Raw genomic sequence first — 15,347 nt, 5'->3', positions numbered from 1 at the left:
TGTGGGAACAGACAAAAAAAAAAAAAGATATAATTTAGAAGAAGCTTATGATAAGCAGTATTAAGTAACAAACAGGTGAAGTTATCTCAAGAGGTAATACAGAATGAAACAAGTAATTTGGTTCAACAGTTACAACAAGTTTATGAAATCACTTATCAAAAATAAATTACTAGGTGTTCCCATCGTGGCTCAGCAGAAACGAATCTGACTAGCATCCATGAACATGCGGGTTCGATCCCTGGCTTTGCTCAGTGGGTTAAGGATCTGGTAGTGCCATGAGCTGTGGTGTAGGTGGCAGATGTGGCTTGGATCCTGCGTTGCTGTGGCTGTGGTGTAGGCCAGCAGCTGCAGCTCCAATTCAACCCCTAGCCTGGGAACCTCCATATGCCACAGGTGTGGCCCTAAAAAGACAAAAAATAAAAAATAAAAATAAATAAATTACGACAGGAAGCTTGAGATAACAGGAACAGACTCCTAACTTGTAATGGTCTTTGCTATGAAAGACCCACAAATGTTGGCTGTCAGCTGGGACACTGGGCTGGACCCACCATTTTTCAGTAAGTATGATGGTTCTCACATTCCTAAAATATGAGTGGCAGCCACAAAAACAAAGCTCATCAGTTATTTGGAAAAAGGACAGGACATGAAAATCACAGATTTTCAACAAGAAGCAAGGATGAGATGCCACTACAGTTTTCAGGCTATTCTCACCTTCATGCTGTTGCTGAAAATATTCCACTACCCTTAGCAAGTGTTTATATTGATAAATAACAAAGTATGAAGTCGCTTCCTATACCTAAAGCTCTAAAAAAGCATATGATTTCAATTAGAAGTCAAGAGCAGATGTTGAAGGACTGGGAGTTTGGGGTTAATTGATGAAAACTATTACATTTAGAATGGATAAGCAATGAGGTCCCACTGTACAATACAAGGAACTATATCCAATCTCCTGGGATAGACCACGATGGATAGTAATATGAAAAAGAATGTATATGTATATATTACTGAGTCACTTTGCTGTACAGCAGAAATTGGCACAACATTGTAAATCAACTATACTTTAATTTTAAAAATTAAAAAAAAAAAAAAGGATAGATGTTGAGGGCTCCAAACATTTAGATGGCCACTTTGGCTATTACATTTGGTAATAGCTGGATAGCTCATGAACATATCCACAAATCAACAGATTTTCATAAAGTTAAGATGTCAACGGTGCTGCTTTGTCCTGCTCTGGCAATACCCCAGGAAAAGTGCTGAGATGGCGTGAGCTCCCTCTTCATTAGGCCGCTAACACATTTAAGCTACTAGTCTTGGGGCACTTTGCCTGGATAGCACAGAGGAGTTGCTATCCATCAGTACTCGCACAAAGCCTACTTTGGAAAGAACACCTTTACAGAGCTCTGCCTATGGAGTTATCATTCTTCACTAAGTGGAAGCTCTTTTCTCCACAGCAGTGCATCTGGTAAAGTGCTGAGGTGTAACTGACCATCTCAGCAAAAGAAACATAAACTTGATGACCAGGCAGCTCTCCCAGCCCTGGGGCACCACACAGCTAGGCCTGCAGGCAGTTCCCTGTGGGGCAGAGAGCATGAAGGGGAAGGCTCCCACTGTGTGGCTGGCCCAGCCATGTCAAGGCACTCACCTTCTTCCTTCAGCCTAACTTTCATCACTTACTTTGAAGATATCTCACAAGAAGTTTATCAATACCACCTTTTGAAAGCACAAGACTATGTCTGTGGGATTTAGAATTCAGTGAAGACTTTTATCTTTTAAAGAGCTTTTTTTTTTTTTCTTTTTAGGGCCACACCCATGGCATATGGAAATTCCCAGGCTAGGGGGTTGAATCAGAGCTGCTGCAGCTGCTGGGCCTACGCCACAGCCACAGCGACACCAGATCCAAGTTGCATCTGCCACCTAAGAAGCGGATTGTGGCAATGCTGGATCCATAACCCACTGAGTGAGGCCAGGGATCAAACCCCACATCCTCATGGATACTAGTAGGGTTCTTAACTCCATGAGCCACGAGTACTCCAAAGGTCTTTGTTAAATGAATTTGTTCATACAAACATCTAGCTGTGAACAGAAGCAACCCCCTATTTAAAAAAGGAAAAAAAAAAAAATAGTGCTATCAGAAAAAGAAAAAAAAAATGCAAAGGCCATGTCCCAAGCAAGAGTAACCTGGAGCTCCTTCAACAGTTGTGCTCTCAGCACCCTCCCTCTTTCCTCTCTTCCTCTCTCCTGTCTTCCATCCTTCTTCCTGCCCAATCTTTTCTCAGAAAGATGGAAAATTATATCACTTAAAATATAATCATATCCTACTTTTTTGTCTTTCATTTACCCATGTCTTACATTTCTCCTACAGGTTAGCTTCTGCTGTCTTGTAGGATATCTGGTCCTGTCTAATTATATCTGCCAACTGCAAATTTTAATAACTGTTTCCAGGATGGATGTTCTTTTCACATCCTTTGGGAATGTATATCTAAAAAGAAGCCCTGCTTCAAACCAAAAACTACCCAGGACAAACACGTAGTATCTTAGTATTTATTAGACTACAAGTTACTGAATCTTAAAATCACTTTCATCTTTTCAGAAAACTTTTTGCATCCAGTCCCGCCTCACCCCCCCCCCGCCCCCCGCTATTGAGTAAAGTCGTGCTGACTTTCTGACATATTATCTTGAGTCAAAAAATAAAAAGAAACTAAAATTGGCAATGAAATGTTCTCTATTACATAATGACCCCAAGACTGGTCACTTGAGTGAAAAACTCAGTATAAGCCGTGGATTCTCATAAACTCAAATAGACACAGGGCATCGTTTAAAGACAAAAAGATAAATGCACCCAATATGTTTTTTTTTTTTTTTTCTCTCCCCTGGAGATCTTGGTTGTCAGACAAGCTATAGTGCTGTGGCAGATATTCAGCACGTGGCCAACTGTGAATTTGAATGTGAATCAGTCCCAGGGCAGAAAGAATGCCTGCCAGAAATGCAGGCCACACCCACCATACTTCTTGGGACTCTAGGAACATCACAGTGAAAGCCTCAGAGGGCGTGCTTGTCTGATGTGAGGCTATTCCTCCTGTGGACAAAGCTTCTAAGACTCCATACTGAGGCTGGTTACCTGGTTGCTGTTCATGTTTTTTGGGAGAATAGACATGAGACAGTCAGAGAAGGGGAAGGTGCATCTAAAGGAGTTAACAGACCATGCATGCCACAGGGTGTGCCAGCATCATTATGGACTCTATGATTGAGCGTGCAAATCACTGCTTATTTCAGTCCAGATTTTAGTCATATCGGTTAAAATCTGTAGGGAGTCATGATCACTGTATGTATTCAATGGCTCTGGAGAATTACACCAGTTACTTATAACGAGCTAAAAAATTCTGATCATAAGTAAAAGTAACCACTGACAGATAGCCACCAATGCCGAACATTTTAATACTGAAGGAATCCTAAAAAGGTTTATAGAGTCAGACAATTACTTTTTCTTTTTTTTCTTTTTTTTTTTTTTTACAGCTGCACCTATGGCATATAAAAGTTCCCAGGCTAGGGGTTGAATCAGAGCTACAGCTGAAGCCTATGCCACAGCCACAGCAACTCCGTGTTTGAGCTGCACCTTCGACCTATGCTGCAACTTGCATCAACTCCAGGTCCTTAACTCACTGAGCAAGGCCAGAGGTTGAACCTGCATCATCATGGATACTATGTCAGCTTCTTAACCCACTCAGCCACAATGGGAACTCCTAGAGCTAGACAATTTAAACTGTCTAGATAGCATGAACAAAGTACCATTACCTGAGGATCTAACTATGCTGCTGGTAAGACTTTAAAGCACAAGCATCTAATGAAACTTTAGCTGCTTTCATATTTTCAGATTTATTTAAGCCTCATTTTCTCATCACATTCTCAAGTAGGAATCACACTCCTAGAATCTTCTTTCCTTAAAAAAAAAAAAAGTTCACAGAGATTTCAAATCCTCTTTGTCCTCACAATATCCCCATGGAAAATGAGAGCGTCCATGGAAATTCTTGTACAAAAGCAACTGTGAAGACCTGGGGACAATCATTGGGAAGAAAAGCTAATCATTGTCATTCCAGGCAGATAAGAAAGTAATGGTTTCTGAAGGAATAATAAGGTTATGTCTTAAGCCAAGTACATATCATCCTCTGATCCTGGCTTCAGCCTTCTGGTGTCAGCACAAACACTGGGACACAATGCCTGAGCTGGCGGCAAACTCTCCTGGGAGACGAGCAAAGGGTGTGAGGATTTTGATCTCTGGTGGGAGGCATCCTACCACACCTTACATTCTCACACACAGGAGCACATCAGAAATAACACCAGAGGAGTTCCTTGGTGGTGAGTGGGTTAAGGATCCAGCATTGTCCCTGCAGCATGTAGCAGCATGGGTGGCTGTTATGGTGCAGATTTGATCTCTGGCCTGGGAATTTCCACATGCCATGGATGGCCAAAAAAATAAAAAATAAAAATAAAAAGAAAGAACACTGGAGGAGTTCCCTGGTGGCTCAGTGGGTTAAGGACTTGGTGATATCACTGTAGTGGCTCGGGTTGCTGCTGCAGTATAGGTTGGAAACCTGGCCTGGGAACTTCCACATGCCCCAGATGCAGCAAACAAACAAACAAACAAACAAAAAACAGAGTTCTGACAACTTGTGTTTGTTCTGAAGACTCAAATTCCAGTGTCCTCCAGGCCCTCCTCTGCTCCCCTCTGCCTTTTCTCTAGGTGTCCTTACTTCCTTCTCATCCCTTTCTTTCTCCAAAGATGTTTTTGCACTGGTAAGATAACAGGCACTTCTCAGCAGGTACTGAGACCCTAAGACTGGTCAACCTCCTTCTCTTTGCCCCTCCTTTCTATTTTCTCACTGAGCCTTTGTGTTCTTCTGTCATGGATTTGTTTTTCTCTCTTTTCTCATTTGTTCCATAAATGAGTTTGATGACAGCATAGGACATGGGGTGATTTAGTTAGACATGTTCCTCCTAGGGAAGCAAAGGGAGCATGAAAAAGGAAAAGAGGGGGAAAGGAAGACAGAAGCCAGAATGACAGAAAGTGACAGGGACAAGCGGCCCTGAACCTGCAAAAGATGGCCCTGGGGGTCTGGGGCCCCATCAGGGGTCACTGCCCTGCACTGCATTACTCTGCATCCAGGCAACTGTCTCAGTGGGCAGGGAGTCTCTGAGCATGGAGAGGTCAGCAGAAGTAAAGGACCCCTGGTGCTTCAAGGGAGAGGACAGAGCATAGATTGTTTAATGGCCTAAACTCTAGGAAAAAGAAATTACAAGGAATAAAGTTGCTTAACTGCTCAAGGCCATATGTTGGTCCAAGCGGTTACAATTAGAACTTAGTGATTCTTCCCAACAGTTTGTTATAAACCAGACTGGAGGGAATCAGGCTAAAGAGAACATAATTATAAAAAACGAGAGGTGGAACTAAGGAGATCATCCTGTTCCCACCTCCAACCTCTGCTAAACACCTTCCTCACTGACTACCTCCACACCAACAGGCCTCAAGGCCTGAGTATCTCCTTCGCCTTCCTTTGGGGACTATCCCCTCCTGGTTTATCACAGTGCAGGTGAGGGAATACCCAACAGAAACACATGTTAATGCTGAACAGAAATAAGAGGTCACGTGGATGAGGGAAGGAGAAAGTTTGTAAGGGGGAATGAAACACCCTTCCTGTGGGCTGATTTCTGTGCTTACAGTCCTTGAAGATCAAAGTGTTCCCTGGTCCTAACCCACACCTTTGCCACAAGGGAATGAAAATTGAGCACTCTGGGATCTGAGCAAGCACTTTTTCATGAAAAAAATAACAAATGCCATAAAATAAAAGCATACCTTATTAAGTATATACTACTCATTTTGTATCTACTTTTAAAATCCCTTTTAAGACAAAATGCTTGCCATTTGCCTAACAGGGATGGGAGGAAAGGATGCTGTACTGGGCCCCCTGCTGGCCATCACTGCTCAAAGAGACTCTCTGGCTATTTGCTTGGCCTCAGGGCTGCATATGAAAGAAGGGCAACTGTGAGCCATTCAGGCGTCAAGGTCATGGGCTTGAGCAAAGGGTCAAGTGATTGTGAGAAAAGCAAAAAAAAAAAAAAAAAAAAACTTTTCAGGTGTAATAGCTCCCATGCTTGAACACCACAAAGTTCTCCTCTATATTTCTAAGAAATATTTGGAGAAAAGCAAATTTGGTGAAACAGCAAATCCTCATAATCCAAACATTTTCTATCCCTCCAAGAAAGCAGTCAACTCTAGCTCATAGCAGGATGGCATTAAATTATGATTACTGATTCCCTACTTTTGCACTTGACGCAGTTGAAGGCTTATGTTCTGCATCATATGGGGTAGATGGTTACATAGGTCATGGGTAAGGATAGACACGTGTTTACTTTAGCCACTGGGTTTACTTGGAATAATGGCAATAGCTTTTTCAATGAAGGCACAAGAAACAAACCTTGAGAATCTTTTCACATTATTTACACTGCTTTGAAAATGGTACAATATAAATGTATATACCTTAAGGTGCTTTGTGACCACAACTATGTATGCATGACCAAAGTGAGAAATCTCATGTTACTTAACCAATTTCTAATGTTTCAAAATTTGAGCAAAGAAAAAAAAATTTTTTTTTTTTTATTTTGGTTAAACTTTTCCCCGTGGAGCAAAGGATTACATCCTAACTTTAAGAATAACTATTAGGTCAAAAGAGAACATGCACTAGAAAGAGAGAACAAGAAAACCAGGACTGCACCGGAATGCCTTGCTTGTCCCCAAACGCACGCACATTTCAAACTTTTAGGAGATAAAGCCATGATGGTTCCAGTTGATGAAATACATCAGCACCAAGAAATCCACAGCCTGAGATTTCTCTCTATCTCTCTTTTTTTTTGGGGGGGGGCGTCTTTTTAGGGCTGCACTCACAGCATAATATGGAAGTTCCAATGTAGGGGTCCTATCGGAGCTACTGCTGCCGGCCTATGCCACAGCCACAGCTACATGGGATCTGAGCCACGTCTGCAACCTGCCCCACAGCTCACGGCAATGCCAGATCCTTAACCCACTGAGCCAGACTGGGGATCGAACCCACGTGCATTACCCAGTTCATTACCACTGAGCCATAGCAGGAACTTCAGATTTCTCATTTTAAAAAGCATCAGTACTTTGGGTGTTTTTTTGTTTTTGTTTTTGACCCTTCCAACAATCAGGAGAAGAACACATGTATCAGTAACTGTTTTCACAAGTGAGGAAACCAAAAGCACAGACTGATGATGGAGTTGCCTCATTTCACTCAGCTAGTCAGTGGCAGAGACAGGCTGAGAACCCCAAGATGGCCTAGTACTGCAAACATTCTCAAGAAAACTGAAATAGGGACAGAAAACACACAGAAGGAAAAGGAAGTTCATTTCTCCTATTTGGACCATGTGAAATACACAGGCATATCTAGTGCCCATGCTGGCTTGGGAAGGGAAGTCTAGTGGAGCCACATGCCTGCAACAGAGGGTCCCTGCTTTGCACCCTGGGGGAGGACACTCGAGAACTGATGGAAGCATTTGGTTTCCATTCCAACATGAGAGCTTGGAGGCTGACCACACTGGAACTCAACCACTCTTCTTAGATCTATCTCAGAGCTCAGGTCACAGAACAAACTATTGCTTGAAAACTGGAGAGACAGAAAGATAGATACAGAGATTCACAGCTTACAGGAGCAGAAACTACTGTTGCAGCCAGCAACAAAGTCACAGATGGATAGCTGGAGACTGCGCACAGACTACCATGAGAGGGGAAAAGTCTTGAGAACCCACTCTTAGACAGGCTCCCATACTTTTGTGAGTTTTTATCACCAGGAGCCCCATCAGGATCTCAGGGTGAAGACTGTAGAAAAATTCCCTTGTGCTTTTGGCAAGGGGTGAGGAACAGAAATCATTTTGAAACAAGCAGAATGCCCTTTTCCACTTAAGAAAGGCCTCTCCTCAAGGAAAACAATTTTACTGGAGACTAGCCAATGTGAGGGAAGGGTAAAATACCCAACTCCAGCCCTCCCGGCCCCACCCCCTAGCCTACCTGTCTTACTTAAGGGGGAGATAAAGGCTGAGAAGCATTTGAGAAGGTCACAACCCTCAAGGGAGACAGGCCACTAAAAAACTGAGACTGATCACAGGACTATGGGATGCTTCTTTCCTCCTACACCTCACCACCACACCAGCAGGACTCCTGTATGTTAATGAGGGATTACAATTCAAAGAACTGAAAGACTCAGATTCCTTTTTAGGAGTTTCTAGGGAAACTCAGACAGTAGACAAAAACAGGATACCAAATGAAATTTTAGCCCCAGCAAGTACAGCAAAGAGTTAAATACAGCTTTTAACCAGATAGACATAAAACCTCACACCACAGGGCCAAATTGCCTTAGTTCTCTTTAGTCAACACATCATTTCTAGCATACAACTGAAAATTACAAGACATACTAAAAGCCAAAAGCACAGTGCAAAGAGACAAAGCAAACATTAGACCCAAACTGAGAGATTTGGGAATTGTCAGACAGAAAATTTAAAGTAACAATAACTAATATGCTCAGGGTTTTAAAAGGAAAAGTGGACAATATGCCAGAAAAGATGTGTAACATAAGCAGAGAGACAAACTCTAAGGAAGTATAAAAAGAAAAATGCTAGAAACCAAAAACATAATAACAGAAAGAAAGAATGCTTCTGATGGGTTCAGTACTAGACTAGACACAGCTGAAAAAAGAATCGCTGAGCTCAAAGAAATGTCAGTAGAGACATCTCAAACTGTAAAACCAAGAGGAAAAGAATGAAAGAAACAGAGCAGACTCTCCAAGGACTGTGAGATAATTAAAAAAGGTATAACATGTATGTAGTGGAAAAGAATATAAACGATATTTAAATAATGGCTGAGAACATTCCACAGTCAGGAACAGACACCAAAATACAGATATAAGAAGCTCAGAGAAACAAAACAGATTAAAAGGAAAGAAATGCATATGAATATATATTTACACTTAAGCATGCCATATCGAAACAACAAAAAACCAAAGACAAAGGGAAGATCCTGAAAGAAGACAGAGGAAAAGACCTCTTACCTACAGAAGAACAAGGATAAGAATTAGATCAGACTTTGCTTCATAGACCATGAAAGCAAGACTAAAGTGGAGTGAAATATTTAAATTGCTAAAAGAAGAAAGCCACTATATCTAGTGAAATTATCCTTCAAAAGTAAAGGGAGAACAGACTTTCTCAAAGTAAAGTGGAGGGAATTTGTTGCCAATAGGCCTGATTTGCAAGAAGTTTTAGAATTTTTTCAGAGAAGAAAATTGATATATATTAGAAACTCATATCCACATAAAGAAAGGAAGAAAGAATAAGTGAATGAAATCTTTTATGTTTCTGATTCTTAGTTGGTCTAACAAGATAACTTTTTGTTCAAAATAACAGCAGCAAAAGAACTGGGGCTTACAGCTTATAGAGAAATGAAATAAATAAAATATCCCAAGTCATAGAACCTAATAGCAGGGTTTGATTATGAGACAACGAATAGAAGGAGACCGTCTTCAAGCATTGCAAGGCAATTTTTCTTTTTCTTCCTTTTTTTTTTTTTTTTTGGCTGCACCTACAGCATGCAGAAGTTCTCTGGCCAAGAATCAAAGCTGTGCCACAGCAGCAACCATAGCCACAACAGTGACAGTGCCAGATCCTTAACCCACTGAGCCACCAGGGAACTCCAAGGCAATATTCCTTTTCATGGTGCTTATTAAAACTCTCAACAGTCTTTGCTTTCATGGTAGTTTAAGAAAGTAAGAGGTAAATTCCACATGAGAAACCATGAAACAAAACAAAAAAAAAAAAAAAGAAAAAAAATGAAATGGTGTATGGGCTTATATCATTTCTCCCAGAATTAAGAATTTTGTATTGTTTGAAATTTCTTTTCACAGCAAATTTTTAGGAGTCTCAGCTATGGACATCCTTCCTTCCCCCAAACTCCTTTCCACAGGCTAATACTTGTTTATAAAGCAAATGGTACATTCTCTGGCACTTACTATGAGTTCATGCATGGGGCAACCCCATGTACTGAGTCAGAATGGACTCTCACCTTGGCCCTGGATCAAACATGACCTGAATCTATACAGGGATTTGTCTTTGCAAGGCTCCAGACAATCTGACTCTCATCTCCCCAGCAACCTGCAGACCCACACTGCTTTGTGACAGGTCAGCCCATTTATCGCACTCCATGTGAACCTTGCAGTGGGTAACTGGAGTTCATAGCATAATCAAGAGTACCTGGACACCACTGGGAGCCTTAGATGTCAACATACTCTCAAGAAAAGCATGCACATGGAGTATCTGACCATGGAGATCTCTGTAGATGTGCTATTGGACTAAATCTGCCAATGCAATCTTGTACCCCAGAAACTGACCAACATGTAATGCATTTGAGAAATGTTGACATAAGGAATTAAAACCCAGTTTGGGGGGTTGAAAAAGAGATGACAGAACAAAACACATGCTTAAAACACATTCCTATTCAAACCCACACACATTCTTAAGAATCCTTGTAAGATACAAGGCTCTTCTGGGAGCAGATGGCCTTGCAATTTTCAGATCCCCATAGATTCTGCAGAGTGCTGACTGTATGGTAAGTAAAATCCTAAAAATTCAATTACTTGTAACACAAGGTTGGGAAAAGTACTTCTGAAGAAATATGTTATCCTCCTTAAATAGGATAAATAATGGCTTATTCTAAAAGTGTAAGCATTTATTATTCTTAAAATAATGTGATTCTTCTTTGAATTCCTTGAAAATAAACACTATTTACATTCGCTTTTTAAAATAATCACCCTATTGAATTTTTGCCTGAGAATGATGTGAAGGATGTAAAACCTATACAGCACAATTTGCTTAGTAACTTTTCAATGCTTGAGCCTAAAAAGTGGCCTGTCTCCCTCTGTATTTCCACAGGGATCTCTCTGTCTAGCACATTTTCCCATGTACTTTTCAAATCCTAGAGGGAAGTAGGACCTCACATTAACCAGGAAACAGGGAGCATACATGTCAGCTCTCACTTGTATTCCATGACCCTCTACTGTCCCTTACCCATAGTTTCAGATAGAACAAGCAAAAAGTTCACTCTATCCCTTGGGTTGCAAACAGATTGAAATATCACACCCCACCTCTAGGACAAGCAGTTTTCAAGTCACTGAGATGGTAAAGCACACAACTGCTAGCTAAAGAAAACTGGCCCTAAATATAAGCACCTTGAGGACTGAGTAATCATGCTCTCCTTACATTGCTATCTCCATAGGCATGGTTTCTCCTATTGGGTTCAGAGCCTTGATCAAGACAGGCACCATCAAATGCTTTTATTTTTCTTTGAACGACAGATCTAGGAAAGGACTTGGAGATGATCTGGCACTTCATTCACCCCAGCCTCCTGCATCACCTTAGCACCAATCAAGAGTCCCAGCTTATCAGCTAAGCAAGCCTCTATGAATCACACACAGCAAAGGGGATAAAACATCCCCCATGCAATCTGCAGAAAAGACAGATGCAAAGCAGGCTGCCAGGTTAGCCTCTCTGACTGCCAAAGAAATGTCAACTGATTACACTCCAGAAGGAAAAGGGGACAGATGGATTGACATGACTAATGTCATTAGCCTATTTGCCTCTGGGAATTAGAAACAAGGAGAAAACATGAGAGTATGTACCCATATGCTTCACAAAGGTAAGGGATGGGAATATTTCAGCTTGTTTCTTGGTAAAAAGAAGCAGTCCTTCTCTATTACATATTCTTCCATTTCTCTTGCAACTCGGCTGTGAATATCAGAGTGAAATCTATTAGAATTCACTGGCTCACAGGACCACACTCAGGGAATCAGGATTATAAGACATTTATGGGAGACTGTTCTCTGAATAGAAAACCACAGTGAGAAGCAACCCACAACAAGAAAAAAGGCTTAAGATTAAAAGTCTTGTCCAAAAAGATAAAAGTAGATTAGAGGAAACTTTTTAGATTGATTGATTTTTTTTTTTCCAAGAGAGAAGAGGTAAAACAGAAGGAGAATGAGAAGGGAAGGGAAGAGAAAGGTGAAGAGAAGTTCCAATGGAAGGGGAAAAGATGTTTATGGGCTCTCTCTCTCTCAAGCTCATCTTTCCCCTCTATCTCCCCAAAACCTCCCACTTCATTTGTATTCAACAGACTCATGTTGATTCTCCTGAAACTCAGCTGTCAGAAACTTCATCTGTTAAAACATTAGTTTTGAGGTAGGTGAAAAAGAAAGCTGATATAGTAAATCTGATACAACAACCACTACCACCATAACAACAACAACAAAAAAAATGACATTTATTTTTGAGTGAGCTGTATTGAACCTCTATAATAGTAACATAATTGCCAAATTTAGATTAGGTAAACAAAATTTCAATACAGCAATGGAGAAAAGGCATGTCATTCTTCATATAGTGTGATGAGTGTCTGTGTTTACTTTAAGCTAATATTTCTAAACAGAAAAATGAAAAACAGATTTAAAGGCCAATTGAGAAGCAGGAATACAAATATTCTTCTGAATATTTGCAAGGGTTTAAAAAGAAACTTCCAGGGCTAAGAATGAATAGTGTCCATGGGGTATAAGTACTCATCAGTCTTACCTCAGTAATGGGGGACAATTAACCCTAGAATGAGCAATCTTCCAGTTGTGCATAATCAATAATAAAAGCAAGACTGAAGGATAAAGCTGTTTCTAAAGAACTTAAATGTGCCTCAAAACATAGCACAATAATATTTATAGAAAGACAGAAATATCAAGCATTCAGCAAGTTAAAATACACAGCATATTGCATCCAAACAGTGACTGGAAGGAATGTACCAAAGAATGAACTACAACCCATGATGAATAAATATCAATCAATCAACAGTGGACAGACCCAGAACTTACAAAAATGGTAACATTAACAGACAAAGACATTGAAAAAATTATTATAACTCTATTGTATATACTCAAAAAGTTAGAGATATGAAGGATATAAAAAAGCTTGGACTTTCAGAAATGAAAACTAAATTATCTGAAATAAAAAAACATATAGATGAAGATAACTGCAGACTACACATGGCAGGAGAAAAAAATAGTGAGTTCGAGGACATAGCAATAGAAACTACAGATGGAAAATTTTAAAAAAAAGAGTATAATAAATTTTCTGAACTGAATGAAAATTGAAACATAACATATCAGAATCATGGGTGCCACTAAATAAGTACTGAAGAAAGCTACAACACTGCTTATTTTTAGAAAAGTTTTCAAGTCAATGACCTTTGCTTCTACTTCATAAAACTAGGGTGGTGGAAGATTGCGGGGAGCCGAGAAGACACAAGGAGCCAAAGAAGGGTGCTTGCCTGAACGGTGCAATTCTGAAGGCAGGCTCCTAATCAGAAAAAGGGGCCTGTCTGAACGGTGCAATTCCGAGGGCAGATTCCTAAACAAGGAGACATCTGCCTCTATGGCACAATTCTGAGGACAATAAGGCTCCAGAAGACAATAAGACTCCAGAAGACAATAAGGCTCGCCTGCTGACATTGGTGGGGAACTGAATTTTCCAGGAAACAACTTCCATTTTACGTTGCTGAGTGGGGATTGTTCCATGGATGACTTAGTCTTTTCTGTTATTCACTTGTTATTCAGTTTTCCTCAGTCTTTCCTGATTATGTGCTTATTATTCTTATTTTCCAGTCTTATTTTCCTGTGGTGATTGTGATTTAACAAAGTTACAACAATAATATAATAAGAATTTTATCCTGAAGGACTTTCCCCTATTTAAATCCAACTTAGTTAAAACATAGTGTTTATCTACTAACTATTATACAGAAAACTTTAGAGTTAGGATTTTAATGAGGTTCATAGAAGTTAGACATATATTATCCAAGAAACCTAGCTGTGAGTTTTGTCCTTGATTTTAAAAGCTTTTAAGTGACAGCTAGTTTAGTTTAGTTGGTTTATATTTTCTTACACTGTCTCCCTGCCATAGCGCTTTAAAGATAAGCACCAGTCTAAAAACAAGATTTGTGAATGCCAAATTCTTATGTCTGTGACCTCTTCAACTTGTGGACACTGACTGGCTATGGGATGATTTGTACAGAGTCTCCTCCTTTCCACATGATGTATTGTACCTAACTGCCCTTAAATTGTATTCACTAAATTTAGTTAAAACAAAGATCTTAGAACATGATGTGTAGCTGCTATAACATGTAATAGTTAACCAATGTACTTTTAACACTGTGATGTAATCTGTAGTGAAAAACTGTCTATATAATCAATCACTTATGCCAATAAAATTTGAGCAGTCCAGTGCCCTGAAAGAAGGCAAAAAGAGGCTGCCTCTGTATGTACATTTGCCGACACGTGTCCCTCTCCTATCGGGAAAAAGTGTACACTCCCTGGCCGCCAGAGCTGGCCTCCGGCAGAAGATCAAATGTAAATAGAAGAAAGAAATTAATAAAGTAAATAGAAGAAAGAAATTAATAAAAATGAAACAAGAAATCAATGAAACAGAAAACAAAATAACATAGGAAAAAAATCAATGAAACCAAAGCTGATTCTTTAAGAAGATTAAAAAGTCTTTACAAGACTAATAAGGGGAAAAAAAGAAAGCAAAGATTATCAATATCAGGAATGAGAGAGGTGACATTATTTCAGGATCTACCCATGTTTAAAAATATAAGAGAATGTTATGAACAAATTCACGCTGACACATTCTACAACTCAGATGAAATGATCAAACTCTTCGAAGACACAAACTACTAATATTCACTTAGGAAATGACAGGTAACATGAAAAACCCTACACCTATTTAGGAACTTAAATTTTTGTTAAAGCCTTTCCACAAAGATTGTGGTTTTAATTGTGAACTCTATCAAACATAAAAGGGAGGATTAGTATAAATACTATACAAAATCTTCCAGAAAAATGACAAGTAGGGAATGATTCCCACCTTATTTTCTGAGGTCAAATTTACATCGACACCTGAATCTGACAGAAATCACAAGAAAAGAAAACTACAGATCAATATCCATGTTGAAACTTCATGTGAAATTTTAGCCAAATTTTTAACAAATCAAATCAACTACATAGGAAAAGGATAATATATCTTAACCAATTTGAGTTTATCTCAGCAATCCAAGGTAAGTCTGACATTTTTAAAAAACATTAACCAATGTAATATAACATATTAACAAAAGAAAAATCATATTATCACAATAGATAAAGAAGAAAAAATTTTTAACAAATTTCAACATCCATGCCTCATTGAAAAAACTGAGCAAACTAGGAATA

The 15,347-nt window shown here is 39.6% G+C and overlaps 1 protein-coding gene across 2 annotated transcripts in view; it reads right to left on the bottom strand.

Annotated features, from left to right (window-relative positions):
- The window catches only part of GABRB3 (gamma-aminobutyric acid type A receptor subunit beta3), a 228,811-nt gene that overhangs the window by 156,169 nt on the left and 57,295 nt on the right, over window positions 1–15,347 (bottom strand). The gene's annotated exons all lie outside the window — the stretch shown is intronic.

Source organism: Phacochoerus africanus, chromosome 2, assembly GCF_016906955.1.
Source record: "Phacochoerus africanus isolate WHEZ1 chromosome 2, ROS_Pafr_v1, whole genome shotgun sequence".
NCBI lineage: Eukaryota > Metazoa > Chordata > Mammalia > Artiodactyla > Suidae > Phacochoerus > Phacochoerus africanus.
Note: the sequence above shows the minus strand (reverse complement) of the source record. Positions and strands in the feature narration are given on the sequence as shown.